This window comes from Macaca thibetana, chromosome 18 (genome assembly GCF_024542745.1).
Source record: "Macaca thibetana thibetana isolate TM-01 chromosome 18, ASM2454274v1, whole genome shotgun sequence".
NCBI classification, from domain to species: Eukaryota; Metazoa; Chordata; class Mammalia; order Primates; family Cercopithecidae; genus Macaca; species Macaca thibetana.
Window position 1 is genome coordinate 30301044 of NC_065595.1, and position 18196 is coordinate 30319239.

The 18196-nt window shown below is 41.5% G+C and overlaps 1 protein-coding gene and 1 long non-coding RNA gene across 2 annotated transcripts in view; one reads left to right on the plus strand and one right to left on the minus strand.

The window, feature by feature from the left end:
- The window catches only part of CXXC1 (CXXC finger protein 1), a 459484-nt gene that overhangs the window by 424818 nt on the left and 16470 nt on the right, over positions 1 to 18196 (plus strand). The gene's annotated exons all lie outside the window — the stretch shown is intronic.
- Positions 467 to 17908, minus strand: LOC126941328 (uncharacterized). The gene is made up of 2 exons (XR_007721247.1): positions 17788 to 17908; positions 467 to 861 (listed from the first exon to the last, which is right to left on the minus strand). It is a non-coding gene; the product is annotated as an uncharacterized LOC126941328 (long non-coding RNA).

The following is an 18196-nucleotide window of genomic DNA, read 5'->3' on the forward strand; positions in this document are numbered from 1 at the left end:
AAAGGTCAGCCCTCTGAGGCAGAGAGTGTGGGGCAAAAGGTAAACAGTGCATTTGTTGGACAAAAATGGAAGACAAAATTGTTAGACAAAATTATCTGCGTATACTTTCTACTTACCATTCCCGTTTTGGTAGAATAATTTTTACAACACAGACATAGTTACACACACAATAACAATTGTAATTGAGTACTATATATAGGTTACATAATTATATTTATAATATAAAACTATTGTAATATAAAACAGTGTATTTGTAATACAAATCTGATTATAACATAAATAGGCTTTGCTATTTTGAGTAGTACTGCAATAAACATATGAGCGCAGGTGTCTTTTTGATAGAATGATTTATTTTCCTTTGAGTAGATGCCCAGTAGTGGGACTGCTGGGTCAAATGGTAGTTCTATTTTTAGTTCTTGGTAAAATGTCCAATGTGTGGCAAGTCAATACACCAAGACACCAAGAATTGCAGCGGAGAAAGAGGTTTAATCACAAGGCAGCCAAACAAGGAGACTACAGGAAACCTCAAATCCACCTTCTCAAGGAGTTTAGGGTCTAGGGATTTTAAGGGGTTTGGATGGCTAGTGGGCTAAGGTATAGGGATCGTTGATTGGTTGAAGAATGAAGGGTGACGTCATGGAACTAAAGAAATTGCATCCTTGCATTGAGTTAGTTCTCCTTTGGGTGTCTTCAGACTGGTGGGCATCAGCTGTCCTGCTAGAATCCAGGATCTGGGCCGGGCATGGTGGCTCATGCCACCATGACAGAGATTCATCCCAGCACTTTTGGAGGCCAAGGCAAGAGGATCTCTTGAAGCCAAGAGTTCAAGAGCAGCCTGGGCAACAGAACAAGATTCTGTTCCTACAAAAATAAAATAAAGTTAGTTGGGTGCTGTGGTAAGAACATGTAGTCCCAGCTACTTGGGAGGCTGAGGTGGGAAGATCACTTGAGCCCAACAGTTTAGAGGCTGCAGTGAACTGTGATCATGCCACTGTACTCCAGCCTGAGTGACTAGGCAACATCTTGTCTCTAAAAATAATAATACAATTTTTTAAAAAGAATTCAGAATCTGAAAAACATCTTGAATGGAAAGTTTCAGACTTACTAACGCTAAAGATGCTATCTATAGGAACAATGAGGAAGTTCATGGTCTGTGTTCTGGCTTACGTGACTTTCGGTTAGTTAGCAATTATAGCGAAGTGGGCCAAAGTGTAGCCTTTTTAATGCTTGACTGCCCTTCAGCCCAGAACCTGGCATGTTATTAAGAGGATGGTTTCAAGAAGACAGAATGAGAGAGGAAAAACTAAAATATAAGAATAAAATAAAACAACTGAGAGAATACTAAAGTGAGAATATTAAAAAGAATTTGGAAATGCCAATTTACAGAAATAACAGCCTTAAGAGTGGATACACATTGGTTATACCTTTGTATGTTGGTAAAGATATGCATCAGTATATGACACAATGTGCAGAAAAGAACTAGCAAAGCAGACCTTAGACTGCTATTCTTAGAAAGGCCTGCTTGCAAAGTTGGCCCTTGGCTGACATCTGGGAACTTAACTGGTAAACAGGTACCTACACTGATATAAAACTTTCCCTTGGTCAGGCACAGTGGCTCATGCCTGTAATCCTACCACCTTGGGAGGCTGAGGCAGGAGGATCGCTTGAGGCCAGAAGTCCAAAAGTTCTAGGCAATATAGCAACACTCCATCTCTACGAAAATATTTTATAAATTGGTCAGGTGTGGTGGCACACACCTGTAGTCCTAGCTACTATGAGGCTGAGGCAGGAGGATTGCTTGAGCCTGGGAGTTTAAGGCTGCAGTGAGTTCTGATCAAACCCCTACACTCCAGCCTGGGTGACAGAGTAAGACCCTGCATCTAAAAAAGTAAAATAAAATAAAACACTTTCCCTAAATGATAAGGTGGCTCACTGTGCCTAGACTGTGTGGACAGTATGGTTTATGCTGAACAACCGCTTTCCATCTGGGTATCTGGAATCATGGTACATGGTAGGCAGGAAATGCCTATATGGCCAGCTCCCAGTAAAAGCCTTAGGGACAGTATCTTATGACACCCCAATAACGTATCACACACTGTCACACTCGTTGCTAGAGGAAGTATGTCTTGTGCAACTCCACTGGGAGAGAACTCTTGGAAACTTGTGCCTGTGGTCCTTTGTACTTTGCCTCATGTGCCTTTTACCTTTGCTCATTTTGCCTTGTATCTTTTCACTGCAGCAAATCTTAGCCATGATTATGACTATGTGCTAAGTCATGTGTGCCCTTCTGGCAAATCATCAAAACTGGAGCCGGCCTTAGGAAGCCCCAGCACATGCAGATATTGATTTTGTCTGTGCTCTAGAGTTCTGTGTTCAACCTTAAGTTAGCATGGAGGAACCAAAGCACGATTTTGTAATTGAATTCTAGGTACTAGCTTCAGTCTTACTGCTGGCAAGAAGTACCTTGAAAGTCTCTGTCCTAGAGGTCCTTGGTAGATTTGTGTTCTCCTCTCCTGCTGCTGTGGTCCCCACTTGTGCTGAGGCGCGATTGTTAGTTCCTTGTTCTGTACTGCCTGTTCCCATGCCTGGAATACTAAACCTTGGAGCTTAATGGCATTTTTAAGTCTATGTCCTGATCCAGGTCCACTGTGACCCTCAGCTTTCAGAAGCCTGGTCTTCACCACAGCCAGTCAATGCTATGGCTGCTCCGTTAGCTTTTTCATCTAGTTTCTCCCATCCTGAGTTTCCCTGAGCCTATGCCCTAACTTCAGCCCAATGCTAATTTCAGCACTCAGAGTAGGAAGACTTATTATTAATATCAAATTTATTACTACTGGAAGTACAGCATGGCAAATGACTTAGGATCCTGAGTCTCAACTGCTTAAACTGAAAATTAATAATATAACCTTTCTTGTGTTTGCCTAATAAGGCACTTGTGGGGGTCAAATAAGTTTTTTTTTTTTTTTTTTTTTTTTGAGACAGTGTCTCATTCTGTCACCCAGGCTGGAGTATAGTGGCACGATTTCGGCTCACTGCAACCTCCACCTCCCAGGTTCAAGCGATTCTCCTGCCTCAGCCTCCTAAGTAGCTGGGATTACAGGAGTGCAACACCATGCCTGGCTAATTTTTGTATTTTTAGTAGAGACAGGGTTTCACCATATTGACCAGGCTGGTCTCTAACTCCTGACCTTGTGATCCACCTGCCTTGGCCTCCCAAAGTGCCGGGATTACAGGCATAAGCCACTGCACCCAGCCAGATTTTATATGTGTAAGTACTTATCAACTATGGAGCACTACACAGTTATAAATTTCTCATATGATAATTATTGCCCTCATCTCCAAGCTATACCTACAGATAGAGTCACACAAATTTCACTTTTCTAAAAAGTTCTTACTAACCTTTCTCTAGACCAATCACAAAAAAATCAAGCACTGGAATTATCATACAAGACTTTAAAGCAGCCATATAATCATCTTCCACAAGGTAAAGGTGAATGCCCTTGAAATGAATGGAAAATCAGAAGTTCTCCACAGATGAAAAAGGTCCAAACAGAAACTTTAGAATTGAAAAATACAAAAACGTAATTAACATAAAACTGAGTGATATGGTTTGGCTTTGTTCCCACCCAAATCTCAACTAGAATTGTATCTTCCAGAATTCCCACATGTTGTGCGAGGGACCCAATGGGAGGTAATTGAATCATGGGGGCTGGTCTTTCCCATGCTATTTTCGTGGCAGTAAGTCTCATGAGATCTGATGGGTTTATCAGGTGGTTCTGCTTTTGCTGCTTCTTCATTTTCTCTTGCTGCCACCATGTAAGAAATGTCTTTCGCCTCCTGCCATGATTCTGAGCCCCCACCCCCCAGTCGTGTGGAAGTGTAAGTCCAATTAAACCTCTTTTTCTTCCCAGTCTCGGGTATGTCTTTATCAGCAGCGTGAATATGGACTAAAACACTGAGTCACTGGATTAGCTCAATAGCAGAATGGAGATGACAGAGGAAGAAGTTGGGGAATTTAAAAATAGGTCAACAGAAATTATACGATCCAAAAAATAGAGAAAAAGAAGATTGAAAAGCACAGTGGAATGCCTATAGTCCTAATTACTTGCAAGGTTGAAGTGGGAGGATCACTTGAACCTACAAAAATTCAACACCAGCCTGCACAAGATCCTGTCTCTATATTAGTGAGAGAGAGATAGAGAGAGAGAGAAAAAAAAGCAGTGAACAGAGCTTTGAAAACTTTTTGAACAATATAAAAAGTCCAAGTTTACCAGGCATGATGATAGCTCACACCTGAAATCCCAGCACTTTGCAATACCGAGGTAGGAAAATCACTTGAGCCCAGGAGTTCAAGACCAGCCTGGGCAACATAGTGAGATCCTGTCTCTACAAAAATTAAAAATTAAAAAAAAGTAGCCAGACATGGTAGCCTGCACCTGTAGTCTCAGCTGCCCAGAAGACCAAGGTAGGGGGATCACTTGAATCCAGAAGGTCAAGGCTGAAATAAGCCTTGATGGCACCACTGTACTTCAGCCTGGGCAGCAGAGAGAGACCCTGTAAATTAATTAATTAATTAACTTCTATATAATTGGAGTCTCAGAAGAAGAAAATTAGATTAGTGCATAAAAAATATATTTGGAAAAAAATGACTAGAACGTCTCAAATTTAGTGAAAGACATAAATTTATATATTGAAGAAGCTCAATGAACCCCAAATAGGCTCAAAGATAGACTAAAAAAAGAAAACCATACCTAAATATATTCTAATTCAACCACCCAAACCAAAGGTAAAGGAAAATTACCGAAAGCAGCCGAAGGAAAACAACACATATAGGGGTACAATTGTTGCAGGCCAAAAGTTTGAGGGTCGTGATCAACTCAGTATACCACTGGAGGCTATCCGAGTAAACAGCAAACTGTTCTCATAAATGTAGAAGTTGGCAAACTGTCAAACTGCCTCTGCTGCCGAGAAGGAACGCTGAGGGCAGTCACACTCCAAGCACAGTGTTTCCTGTGATTAGGTATATCTGAAGCCTGTTAGTAATAATGTGAAACCTGTGATCAGTTAAGCAGCTGACCAATCGTTACCTCCTCCTCCTTGCTTTTTCTACCCAATAAATACGAAGGGATGTGGAAGCTCAGAGGCTGCCTTTGCTCACTAGAAGCAGGGAGCTCTCTTCTTCTTCCCCTGGCCCCTTCCTTTAAAATAGTTTCTGTTGTCTTAAGTTTTCTTTTGTATGTTCTTCCCTTTGTTCAGTCTTGTAATGACGGTCTCAAGTAGTTACAGTAGTAACTGCCCTAATGATAGTCTCAAGTAGTAACCGTGGCAGTCTGTCACATACAATGATTGAAATGCAGACTTTTCCTTAGTAACCAGAGAGTGAAAAAAAATTTTTTTTTTCTAGGGCTTAAACCTGACCAAAGGTACTCTTTTCTGTTTAAAGAAGAGATTAATAAAAATAAAAATAGCTGCTTCACAGTAGAAAATTTCTCATTTTTGTTCATGAAATCACCACCAATAGAAAAACGTACAGAGTGGAAGAAAGCAGAATTGGGCAGAGTGAGATGTTGAACTGCCATGAGTCTCAGTGAAATCCACGGCCCAGCACATGGAGCTCTGAAGCTGGGACAACCTGCAAGAATTGTCCGGGATTGAGGCAATCAGGAAAGGATTTCTACTCCATGTCACTGATGCGTCATTGGACGTGAACTGTCCAGGAAAGGGGCGTGACCTTCATTGTGTAACTCTCTTTGACTTAGGCAACTCAGAAGAGGACTTACAATTGAAGGCTTTCTGCTAGCAATACTCCCTGCAACTGGAGGAACACATTCTTGAGTCTGGAAGTAGACCCAGGTGTCCCACAGCATCCATTATTCCTACACATTCCACTGGTAAATTATTTATCCTTCAGAAGGTGCTGTCTGGATTTGCACTCCTCTGTTATTAATGGCACTTTTAAAAAAATACTTAAATTGTTTTATTTCATGTAATTTCTCCAACCACATGGTGAGTGTCTCATGAGAAAGAATGTTGTATTCGCCACCACCTACTTCCTCAGCGTCTCCACTTTTCGGGCTGAACCTGAGAGCGAGCCAGCAACGCAGCTGGGGACGTGACTAACATGAGATGAAAACTGCTCAGACTCAGCAACTCAGCACCAATAGGAGGGCGCGAGCCCCAGCGTCCTCGGTTTCCATAGTGACAGAGCCTACTTCTGGTCTCTAACCGCCACTGTTTACCTTCTTAGCTCTAGGCGCACCCAGAAAAGACAAAAATACGTATAAGGCCAGCTGTTTGACCCCTTGCAGCGGAAGATGAAGGGCTCCACTCTAAACGTGGTGATCCTGGTAAACGCAGGAGTTGGGGAAGAGTGCAAGACCCCAAGATTTTTCCGGCTTTCCCCGCCCCGAAGCCTAGCCCAGCCAACTAGACCACGATCAGCCCTCCCTTTATAAGGGGAGTGTGCTCTGGTATAATATTTTTTAGGTGATTAAACATAAAACCTGTTAACCACCTACCCTACCTTAAAGAAATATCCCCCACTAGCCAGCTTTAATACATAAATTATGTCTCTGGAAAATTATCACTTGGGGTCTTGAAGGCCCATTAGTCTACAAGTCACTCAGGAGGGCTGTCCCCTTGTGAAGGAGTGTGTATGTCCCAACAGGGACACAGGGCTGGGAGGCAGGAGATCTGGGCTCAGAACGGGCCGTTACCCAGCTTTGTGATCCAAAACTTGCTCTGCTCCTCTGAAGAGTGGTTTGTGAAATGTGATGGAGCTATGGGCTTCTCTCAAGCCTCTGTCTCTCAGCCTTCTACGACCGCATTTCGTTATCAGTTCACCCCCGGGAGCTGCTCGACAGAACTGGCCCTACACACTAGGAAACTGGAGGAAGGTATTAGGTCTAACATTTAAGTCTCTAATCCATCTTGAATTAATTTTCGTATAAGGAATAAGAAAAGGATCCAGTTTCAGCTTTCTACTTATGGCTAGCCAATTTTCCCAGCACCATTTATTAAATAGGGAATCCTTTCCCCATTTCTTGTTTCTCTCAGGTTTGTCAAAGATCAGATGGCTGTAGATGTGTATTATTTCTGAGGACTCTGTTCTGTTCCATTGGTCTATATCTCTGCTTTGGTACCAGCACCATGCTGTTTTGGTTACTGTAGCCTTGTAGTATAGTTTGAAGTCAGGTAGCGTGATGCCTCCAGCTTTGTTCTTTTGACTTAGGATTGTCTTGGAGATGCGGGCTCTTTTTTGGTTCCATATGAACTTTAAAGCAGTTTTTTCCAATTCTGTGAAGAAACTCGTTGGTAGCTTGATGGGGATGGCATTGAATCTATAAATTACCTTGGGCAGTATGGCCATTTTCACGATATTGATTCTTCCTATCCATGAGCATGGTATGTTCTTCCATTTGTTTGTGTCCTCTTTGATTTCACTGAGCAGTGGTTTGTAGTTCTCCTTGAAGAGGTCCTTTACATCCCTTGTAAGTTGGATTCCTAGGTATTTTATTCTCTTTGAAGCAATTGTGAATGGAAGTTCATTCATGATTTGGCTCTCTGTTTGTTACTGGTGTATACGAATGCTTGTGATTTTTGCACATTAATTTTGTATCCTGAGACTTTGCTGAAGTTGCTTATCAGCTTAAGGAGATTTTGGGCTGAGACAATGGGGTTTTCTAAATATACAATCATGTCATCTGCAAAGAGGGACAATTTGACTTCTTCTTTTCCTAACTGAATACCCTTGATTTCTTTCTCTTGCCTGATTGCCCTAGCCAGAACTTCCAACACTATGTTGAATAGGAGTGGTGAGAGAGGGCATCCCTGTCTTGTGCCAGTTTTCAAAGGGAATTTTTCCAGTTTTTGCCCATTCAGTATGATATTGGCTGTGGGCTTGTCATAAATAGCTCTTATTATTTTGAGGTACGTTCCATCAATACCGAATTTATTGAGCGTTTTTAGCATGAAGGGCTGTTGAATTTTGTCAAAAGCCTTTTCTGCATCTATTGAGATAATCATGTGGTTCTTGACTTTGGTTCTATTTATATGCTGGATTATGTTTATTGATTTGCGAATGTTGAACCAGCCTTGCAAGACCTAATACCATAAAAACCCTAGAGGAAAACCTAGGTAGTACCATTCAGGACATAGGCATGGGCAAAGACTTCATGTCTAAAACACCAAAAGCAAAGGCAGCAAAAGCAAAAATTGACAAATGGGATCTCATTAAACTAAAGAGCTTCTGCACAGCAAAAGAAACTACCATCAGAGTGAACAGGCAACCTACAGAATGGGAGAAAATTTTTGCAATTTACTCATCTGACAAAGGGCTAATATCCAGAACCTACAAAGAACTCAAACGAATTTACAAGAAAAAAAACAAACAACCCCATCAAAAAGTGGGCAAAGGATATGAACAGACATTTCTCAAAAGAAGACATTCATACAGCCAACAGACACATGAAAAAATGCTCATCATCAGTGGCCATCAGAGAAATGCAAATCAAAACCACAATGAGATACCATCTCACACCAGTTAGAATGGCGATCATTAAAAAGTCAGGAAACAACAGGTGCTGGAGAGGATGTGGAGAAATAGGAACACTTTTACACTGTTGGTGGGATTGTAAACTAGTTCAACCATTATGGAAAACAGTATGGCGATTCCTCAAGGATCTAGAACTAGATGTACCATATGACCCAGCCATCCCATTACTGGGTATATACCCAAAGGATTATAAATTATGCTGCTATAAAGACACATGCACACGTATGTTTATTGCGGCACTATTCACAATAGCAAAGACTTGGAATCAACCCAAATGTCCATCAGTGACAGATTGGATTAAGAAAATGTGGCACATATACACCATGGAATACTATGCAGCCATAAAAAAAGGATGAGTTTGTGTCCTTTGTAGGGACATGGATGCAGCTGGAAACCATCATTCTTAGCAAACTATCACAAGAACAGAAAACCAAACACCGCATGTTCTCACTCATAGGTGGGAACTGAACAATGAGATCACTTGGACTCGGGAAGGGGAACATCACACACCGGGGCCTATCATGGGGAGGGGGGAGGGGGGAGGGATTGCATTGGGAGTTATACCTGATGTAAATGACGAGTTGATGGGTGCTGACGAGTTGATGGGTGCAGCACACCAACATGGCACAAGTATACATATGTAACAAACCTGCACGTTATGCACATGTACCCTAGAACTTAAAGTATAATAATAATAAAAAATAAAAATAAAAAAATAATAATAAAATTAAAAAAAAAAAAAAAGGAAACTGGAGGAAGGATGAAAGACTGGAAGGACTGTGGTTGTGGAGGAGACCGAAGGAATGCCGCCTGCGGTAGAGTGTTCACAGGTCTTGCAGACACAACATATGGTGGCCTAAGCACCCTAATTTCTTTGTTTCTGCCTAGCCAGTATAATAGTCCAGAAAACCTCCTTTCCTTTAGGAAATACTCAGGGATATTAAAATCGAATTCAGAAAAGAATTGGCTCATGCATGAAACTATTATAGACTAACACAATATTTATCTCTAGGTCCCAGAACATTAGAATCTGGAGCTGGTAAATAATCTGGTGTGTGCAGACTGTAGGCTTCAAGGCAGTGTTTACAGATAGACTTGAGAAGGAACAAACACAGATCTATTTTGATTGGATTTTGTACTCAAACTTAAAGATCATCTTCCAATGCAGAGATTGGACTTCCGAGCTCCAGAAATCCAGTTTAAAACTATGACTTAAACAATGCTATTAATTAACTTGATCTATAGGTCATTATGAGTCACTGTATCAGATATAATTATATATATGTACACACTCTATCTATTAGAACATCCCCACCTGACAAACAACAGAATACACATTATTTTCAAGTGCACATAGAGCATTGATAAAGATATATCGCATTTTGAGCCATAAACCACACCTTAACAAATTATCAAAAATTGAAACTATATGAAATATTTTCTCTAAACATAAAATAATTAAACTAAAAATAACAGATGTCTGAAAAACTACTTGATATTTGAGATTTAAACAGCATACTTCTAAATAACCCATGAGTCCAAGCAGAAGCAGATGTCAATTGGTAAATGTTTTGAACTAAATGAAAGTGAAGAGTTCACAATTTGTGGGATACAGCTAAAATAGTGCTTAGAAAGACATTGATTAGAAAAGGTCTCAAAATTAATGATAAACCACCTTAATAAACTTGAAAGAGAAGAGCAAATAAAATACAAGCAGAAGAAAGGGAATAATAATAACATTGAAAATAGAAACACAATAAAGAAAAATAAAAAACTCATTCTTTTAAAATACCAATCAATAAGCATCTAGTCATACTGACAAAAAAGAGAAGACAAAAATTACCAATATCAGGGTCACTACAGGTACTACAAGGACATTGCAAGAATATTACAAATAATTATATGCCTATTAATTAGACAATGTAGATGAATTGGACACATTCTTTTTTATTATACTTTAAGTTCTAGAGTACATGTGCACAACGTGCAGGTTTGTTATATATGTATACATGTGCCATGTTGGTGTGCTGCACCCATTAACTCATCATTTACATTAGGTATATCTCTGAATGCTATCCCTCCCCGCTACCCCCTCCCCACAATAGGACCCAATGTGTGATGCTCCCCTTCCTAGAACACATTTTTTAAAAGGCACAAACTACCAAATTTTATTGAAGAAATAGCTAAACCTAAATAGTCCTATATATGTTAAGAAAATTAAATTTACATTTAAAATCCTTCTCCACTAAAAAACAATAAAGACTCCAGATCCAATTGGCTTCACTGGCAAATTCTATAAAACCTTTTAAAAATAACATCAACTCTACATAAACTCTCTAAACAAAAATAAAGGAAAATAACTCTGCCCGATGCATTTTATGAAGGCAATATTACTCTGATATCAAAACCAGGAAAAGAAATTACAAGTAAAGAAACTTAATATCTCTCATGAACATAGCTGCAAAAATTCTGAATGAAATATTACCACATCAAATCCAGCAGTAAAACAAGAAAAGGTTTTAAGTAGTGATTAGTTGGGGTTTAATCTGGGAATGCAAATCTAGTTCATGATTGAAAATGTATCTATGTAATTCATCATATCAGTAGACGAATGATCATCTCAGCAGATGCAAAAAGAGCATTCGAAAAATCTCAATATCTAATTGCAACAAAAAGAGAACATCCATAAACTGAAAAAGTGCTGCTATAAAAAAACCTATAGCTAACAGCATACTTGATGACTGAATTCTTTCTCATCAGGCCAGGAAACAGGTAGGGGTGTATATTCTCATCACCTATATTAACCATTGTACTTGAAGTCTTAGCCAATGCCATAAGGCAAGAAAAAATAAAATGCATACAATTGGCAAGGAAGAAATAAAACTATCTATCCTCAGATAACATGGTTGTCTACATAGAAAATTGCAGTAAAATTTTTAAAATCTAGAATAATTGAGTTTAGCAACGTTGTAGAATGCAAGGTCACTGAATTTCTATAAGCAATGAATATATGAAAATCAAGATTTTAAATAGAACTGTAACATAAAATATGAAAATTTTAGGCATATATATATATATATACACACACATCAATATATATGCTAGTTCTGTATGCTGAAAACAAAAAAGTGAAGAAAAACAAAAGCAAACCTAAATAAGTGGAGATATATAGCATGTTTATAGATTGAAAAACTCAGTCTGGCCAGGTGAAGTGGCTCACGTCTGTAATCCCAGCACTTTGGGAGGCCAAGGTAGGTGTACTACCTGAGGTCAGAAATTTAAGACCAGCCTGGCCAACATGGTGAAACCCCATCTCTACTAAAATACAAAAAGAGCATTTACAAAATTGAAAATAGAAATACAATAAAGAAAAAAACCAAAAATACAAAAATTAGCTGGATGTGTGGTGCACGCCTGTAATCCCAGCTACTCAGGAGGCTGAGGCAGGAGAATTGCTTGAACCCAGGAGGCGGAGGTTGTAGTGAGCTGAGGTTGTGCCATTGCACTCCAGCCTGGGCGACAGAAAGAGACTCTGTCTCAAAAAAAAAAAAAAAAAAAAAAAAAAGAAAAAGAAAAAGAAAAAGAAAAGAAAAGGAAAGGAAAGAAAAAAAAAAAGAAAAACTCAGTCTTATTAAGAGGTCAATTCTCCCTACACTATCATTTCAATGCAATTTCAATCAAAATCACAGCAAGACATTTTATAGAAAATGATATGGAAAGACAAAGGAATGAAAACAGTTTTGAAAAAGAATAAAGTTGAAGAAGGTTTACACTATCTGATTTCAAGGCTTCTTATAAAGCTACAGTAATCAGGAATGTGTGATTTTAGACAAAATTAGAATAGAGGATCAGAGTAGAGAATCCATGAACAAATCCACTTATATATGTTCACAAACATAACAAAGGTAGTTCAACTGAGAAAGTAGTTTCTTCACCAAATAGCTGAAGTAATGATCCATAGGCAAAATGATATCACTTGTGGCCAGGAGTTTGAGATCAGTCTGGACAAAATAGTGGGACCCTATCTTCATCAAAACAAAACAAAACAAAACAAAAAAACCCACCATGTGTGGTGGTGTGCACCTGTAGTCCCAGCTACTCAGGAGGCAGAGCTGGCTGGGAGGATGGCTTAAGCTCAGGAGGCCAAGGCTGTAGTGAGGTATGATCATGCCACTGCACTCCAGCCTGGGCAACAGACAAAGACCATCTCAAAAAAATTGTAAACAAATATTTCTAGCAACTTTATTCCTAACCACCACAATGTAGAAACAACCTAAATGTCCTTCAATAGGTAAATGGGATAAACAAAATAGAGTACATCCATGCAAAGAAATACAACTCTGCTATTAAAATGAAGAAACTACTGATACATGCAACAACGTGGGTTTCAAAAGCATTCATCCAAGTGAAAGGAGCCTATGTAAAAAAAAAAAAAAAAATCCTTTTATATGATACTTCGGAAAAGGCAAAATTATGAGAACAGAAAACAGATTTGTGGTTTCCAGGTGCTAAGGATGAGGGACAGGTTGATTAAAATGGGGCAGCACAAAAGAATCACTGAGGATGATAAGAGAGTTCTGTGTCTTGAGTGTGGTGGTTGTTACATAACTATGAATATTCGTATGCTAATATAAGTAGATTTCATGTAAACTAAAATAAATGAACTATAAAATACATTTAGTTCAACAATGGATGTAATGAATTCCTATCATGTCACTTCTGCATCCGTTTTGAAAGTAGGTTTAACTTTCTCATTTCAGAAGCTGGCTTAGTCACCCTGGATACAGTTTCTAGCTTTCTGCCTACTCCTAGTTTCTGAATGTTCTTAATCCAGATATCTGCTTTATACAACTGGCTCCTGGTGACCATGTCTCCATGGGGCAGCTAGATACAACCCACTAGACTGGCCCAGCTGGCCCCACTGACCCCACATGCCACACAGACTACACAGATATGCCACAGTGACCACATCTCAGTCACAGCATAACCCCTTGGGATGCATGCCTGCTTGCTCTAAACCCACCACTTAGAACTCTCTGAAGAAGACCTGCTTGGGTAACAACACCCTGGACCCCAACAAAGGCCTTGGCCCATGGGTTCATCTTTCTCTCTGGCCCCCAACTTGTTGGTTGAGTGTATCGTCCCTGCGACCTTCCTACTGGCCCTCATTTTTACTCCTCTCATCTTTGGTGCTGTAAGAAAATGCTTCTGCTATTTCATGGGTTTTGTTGCCTCTGTCCATTCTACTGGCACACTTGAACCTAAGTTTTCTCTTGGTCAGAGCTCTCCTAGACTGGCTATCATGGTAGAAATAAACTGGACACAGGTCAGACAAGAACCACAAGAGCACCTGCCAACATAAATAAGTTTCCTATGAGATGGATACTTGGTCTCAGATCAGTCACTTAGGCATTGGGCCATCCACCTGGATAAAAAAGTAGCATGTGAAAGGCCTACTGCAAACGTCCATGACCAAATTCCCCAGACAGGACAGGTGCAGTGGCTCAGGCCTGTAATATCAGAAGTTTGGGAGGCTGAGGTGGGAGGATTGCTTGAACCCAGGGGCTCAAGACCAGCCTGGGCAACATAGTGAGACCTTGCCTCTAAAAAAAAAAAACAATTCCCTGGACCCCTACTAAGGCAGTGTTAGGGTTTATGGCCACTCTCCAAAGAGAGGCCTCAAGACTAAATTAGAGAGGAATACAATGAGATAGTATTTCATCTTTCTCGATACAAGGCAGCAGTGTTAGACACACAAGAGGGAGTTTTCGCTTTCAATGTAAGAACAGCTCATACACTGATGCGTAGGGAGGGTTGGCAAAAAGCTCAGAAAATCAAATGTGAGTTGGGGCCAAGTTGGGAAGGTTTTGTCCACAGCTGGGAAAGGTGTCAACAAGGGAGAACCTGAGGTAACTGTGGGACCAAGACATAGTCTTCTGGGCACAGGTGCACCGATAGAAAGGCTGGTAGAGCCGTCACAGTGTAAATAAGGAAGCTGACATTTCCAGAAATAACTATGGGGGAGCGGATCTAAGAGATATAAACACAGGAAAGACAAACGAATGTTTAAAAAAATCCAATTTATGGAGTTCAGAAAAACAGATAACAGGGACTATTTTTCCTCCAAGACAAGAGGAAAAGATCGAGTCCAACTGTCCTCCCACCAAGAGCCGTCTATATTGTCCCTACTGCCAGACTAAGGGACACACTTAAAGCAGATTAGCAGAGTACTTGTTGGTGCTCAGTAGGTGGTCAGTGGCTAGATCTGCTGTACTTTTCAGTCCTATACATGCCAGTGTCTGTCTTACTTGGCAACTGAGTAAAGCACTTCCCAGCAGCAACTTTTATTTGTTTTATTTTACATAATCCATGAAAAGTTTACCACGGTCCTTGTGTTGCTCACTCCTATAAATAACATAATATGTTCCAAAAAGGAGATCTGGACACCCAAAAAACCAAGATCTGGCCCAAAGATTCTTCCTGATAGGCTAAGGCAGGGGTTTGTGCAGTGCTGAGTTACCTTATTAAGGAAGAGTTGTAAGTAATCTTAAAATACTATAGTGATAGAAAAAAATCATTGTCTTCCCTCTTCTCTCATTTTTGTTAAAGGAAAATATTCAAATGAAAACAGAAGCCTTGACATATGTTGTTCTTTGTAGTGTTACAAATTACTTCTCAAAAACCAAACCCTTTTATATAAGCAAAAATAACTAGATATGTTATAAATTCATATAGAATTACATCTAATAACATGTTTAAGAATAAAGGTTTTATAGTCATATTTTTAATCCAAACAAAAACACTGCTGATATCAAAGTAAAACACTAAAAACTATTTCAAACTATTTCAAACAAATTACACAAAAATGATTTTTTTGGCTCTTTGTTTTCACACAATTTCCTGGTATGCTTGAGACCAATAGAAGTTGGAACAATTATAGTTTTTTAAAAAAAGAAGTTTAAAAAATTTAAAAAAATAAAGCAAAGCTAAGACATAACTTGGAAGCCTAGAATAAGCGTTCTGAAGTTGGAAACATTTGTTTTATCTTCCTAAACCTAAAGAAAGGGTCAGTTAGGGGACACAGCAAGGGGACAAAGTAATATCACAGCGTGGGTGACAATTTGACACACAGTGACAATAAATTTTATTCAGTTGTGGTGTGAAAGGTGGTGTCTGGGAAAGAATGGCAATAAACATGCTTCAGCCTCCAGCAGAAGGTCTCCCCCCTTGTGAACCTGCAAACCTGCTATCTTCCTCCTATCTCAGCACTCAAGGACCACAGAGAGTAGAAGGGATAGGGGCTGACTTGAAACCACCTTTGCAAGAATCATAACTGAGAAAATTATGACAGTCAAAGAGATGTGACCTAACTGACTTCATACTGCTTTTAACCTCCAAGCTGTCCTTGTTCTTTCCTGGGTGTATGTGGAAGTAACTTTGGGAGGAACTTAGATTATAGTTTAGGTTTGAAACAAATGCCTAAACAGCTCTTTCCCAAAACAAGCCCCCTTCTTGCCTGGGGACTAGACTGCCTTTGTAGGACTAACAAATTAGCCACAAGATTAGAAATTACGGTTTAGGAGTCACCGTTGCAAAACCTGAGATCACTGCTTCAGATATTTTCGCAGACCCTACATTCTGATGTACCAACTGATACCACCCAGATAGATAAACTGACTCTTCTGGTCTTGTAACCCGCCCCCCACTCTGCCACCACACTCCCAATGAACTCAGCACAAGAGAACACCTTCAACTCCCAGTGATTTCATCTTCGACCTGACCAATCAGCACCTCCCACTTTCTGACCCCCTACCCACCAATTTATCCTTAAAAACCCCATCCCTGAATTTCTGGGGTGACTGACTTGAGTAATAAAATTGCATCTCCCATGTGGTGTGACTGATTTCATGTCAGACTTTCTCTTCTTTTCTTTCCTTTTTTCTTTGTTTTTTTGAGACAGGGTCTGGCTCTGTCACCCAGGCTAGAGTGCAGTGGTGCCATTACTTCTCATTGCAGCCTGAATCTCCCGGGCTCAAGCAATCCTCCCGCCTCAGTCCACCAGGAGCTGGGACTGCAGGCAGCACCACCACACCCGGCTAATTTTTATATGTTTTTGTAGAGATGGGCTTCACCGTGTTGCCCGGGCTGGTCTGGAACTCCTGGGCTCAAAGGATCCTCCTGCTTCTGCCTCCCTAAGTGCTGGGATTACAGGCATGAGCCACCCCACTGGCCTAAATTCTTTCTTTACTGTAATGCCCCGGTCTGTATTTGTGCAGCAAACCCATTGCGGGGTTACAGACTCAGTCAGATAATCGAGGAAAGGGGCTTAGGTCGCCTGCCCCAAGAGCCCCATTACTCCGCTCTCAGCTGGGCCACAGCCACCAGTTGGCTCAAGTGGCAGGTTTCTTAGCCTTGTGCTCCAGGTTGCGTCAAGTTTCATGAGGCCTGACACCCTCACCGCTTTCAACCTGTGGCTTCCCTGGGCTGTGCTTTTTGTCCCGCCTGTGCCCAAGTGTGGGCCTGCAGGATCTAGCCATACGATCTGCCGACCCCCGACGTGGAGACAAAGGGTCTAGTCCCTTCAGGGCAGGAGTGGCTTGGCTGCGGGTTCCTCCTGCAGCCGATCCAGCTTTCCGCGCGGCGGTGAAGGGCCGCGGGGCTCCGCCAAGGGACACCCCGGGCTGCCGGACTTCCCGGAATGGTGCGGACTCGGGGACAGCCCGGGCCGCGACCAGAGCCCTAGTGCTCCAGGTGCACGCCGGCCGCCTGGACGCGGGGTTCTGATCCTCCCAAAAGCGGGTCAGAGGTTGGACGCACTCCACCAGGCCAACCGACCCTACGCTGGGCCCGACTTCTGGGGGCTCCTTGGTAGGATGCAGGGCTCTCATTAGAGTCCCCATTAGGTCCCTCCTGTGGAGGCACCGGCAGGAGGGACTCTAAGGCAGGAGGGACTCTAATGGGAGCTGAGGGGCACAGCAGGAGCTGCAGGGTCTGGGGGGACCAACCGTGGCCGCTGCGCTTTCCCGCCCGCTCCGAGAGGGACGCTCCTGCCTGCCCACCCCCGTTTTAAGCCAGTACGATAAATAGCAAAATAGCAAGGATCTCTCCCTACGTGCTAAGAAAGGTCCAACTGTGAGCTTCTGGAGCTCTCCCGGAGGGAGTGGAGATCTAACCAGATCTTTATGACTATTGTAAGGCACAAAGAAACGTATAAACTGAAGCTGTATTAAGACCTGCGACTTTTCCAAGAGGAAAGGCGTTAGTTGGTCTTCCAGGCAGAACCCGATAAATATCCAGCCAGAGAGACCGAGGTTGATCTGAGGATCCCGCAGATTCAGCTTCTCAGAGCCAAGAGGAAGTGGCTGGTTTCAGCGTTCACGGTTCCCATGGTGACTCTCCCCACTTCCGGCAGGACGCAAAAGCACCGCTAGCCACCCGTCTTAATACGAGGGTAGCCCCTGGCAACCAGAATGCAGTATCCCTAAAGCCTTTGCAGTCACTGCGATTGTAGGATCCTGACTATGTGGCGGCGGCTGCCCGTGCCAGAGGCCCCGAAAATGTAAAGACAGCTTTTTGGCTTTGCAGGGTGTGGCAAGGTGAAGGGTCTCATACTCCCTCTTGGGGATCGTGGAGCGTTGGGTG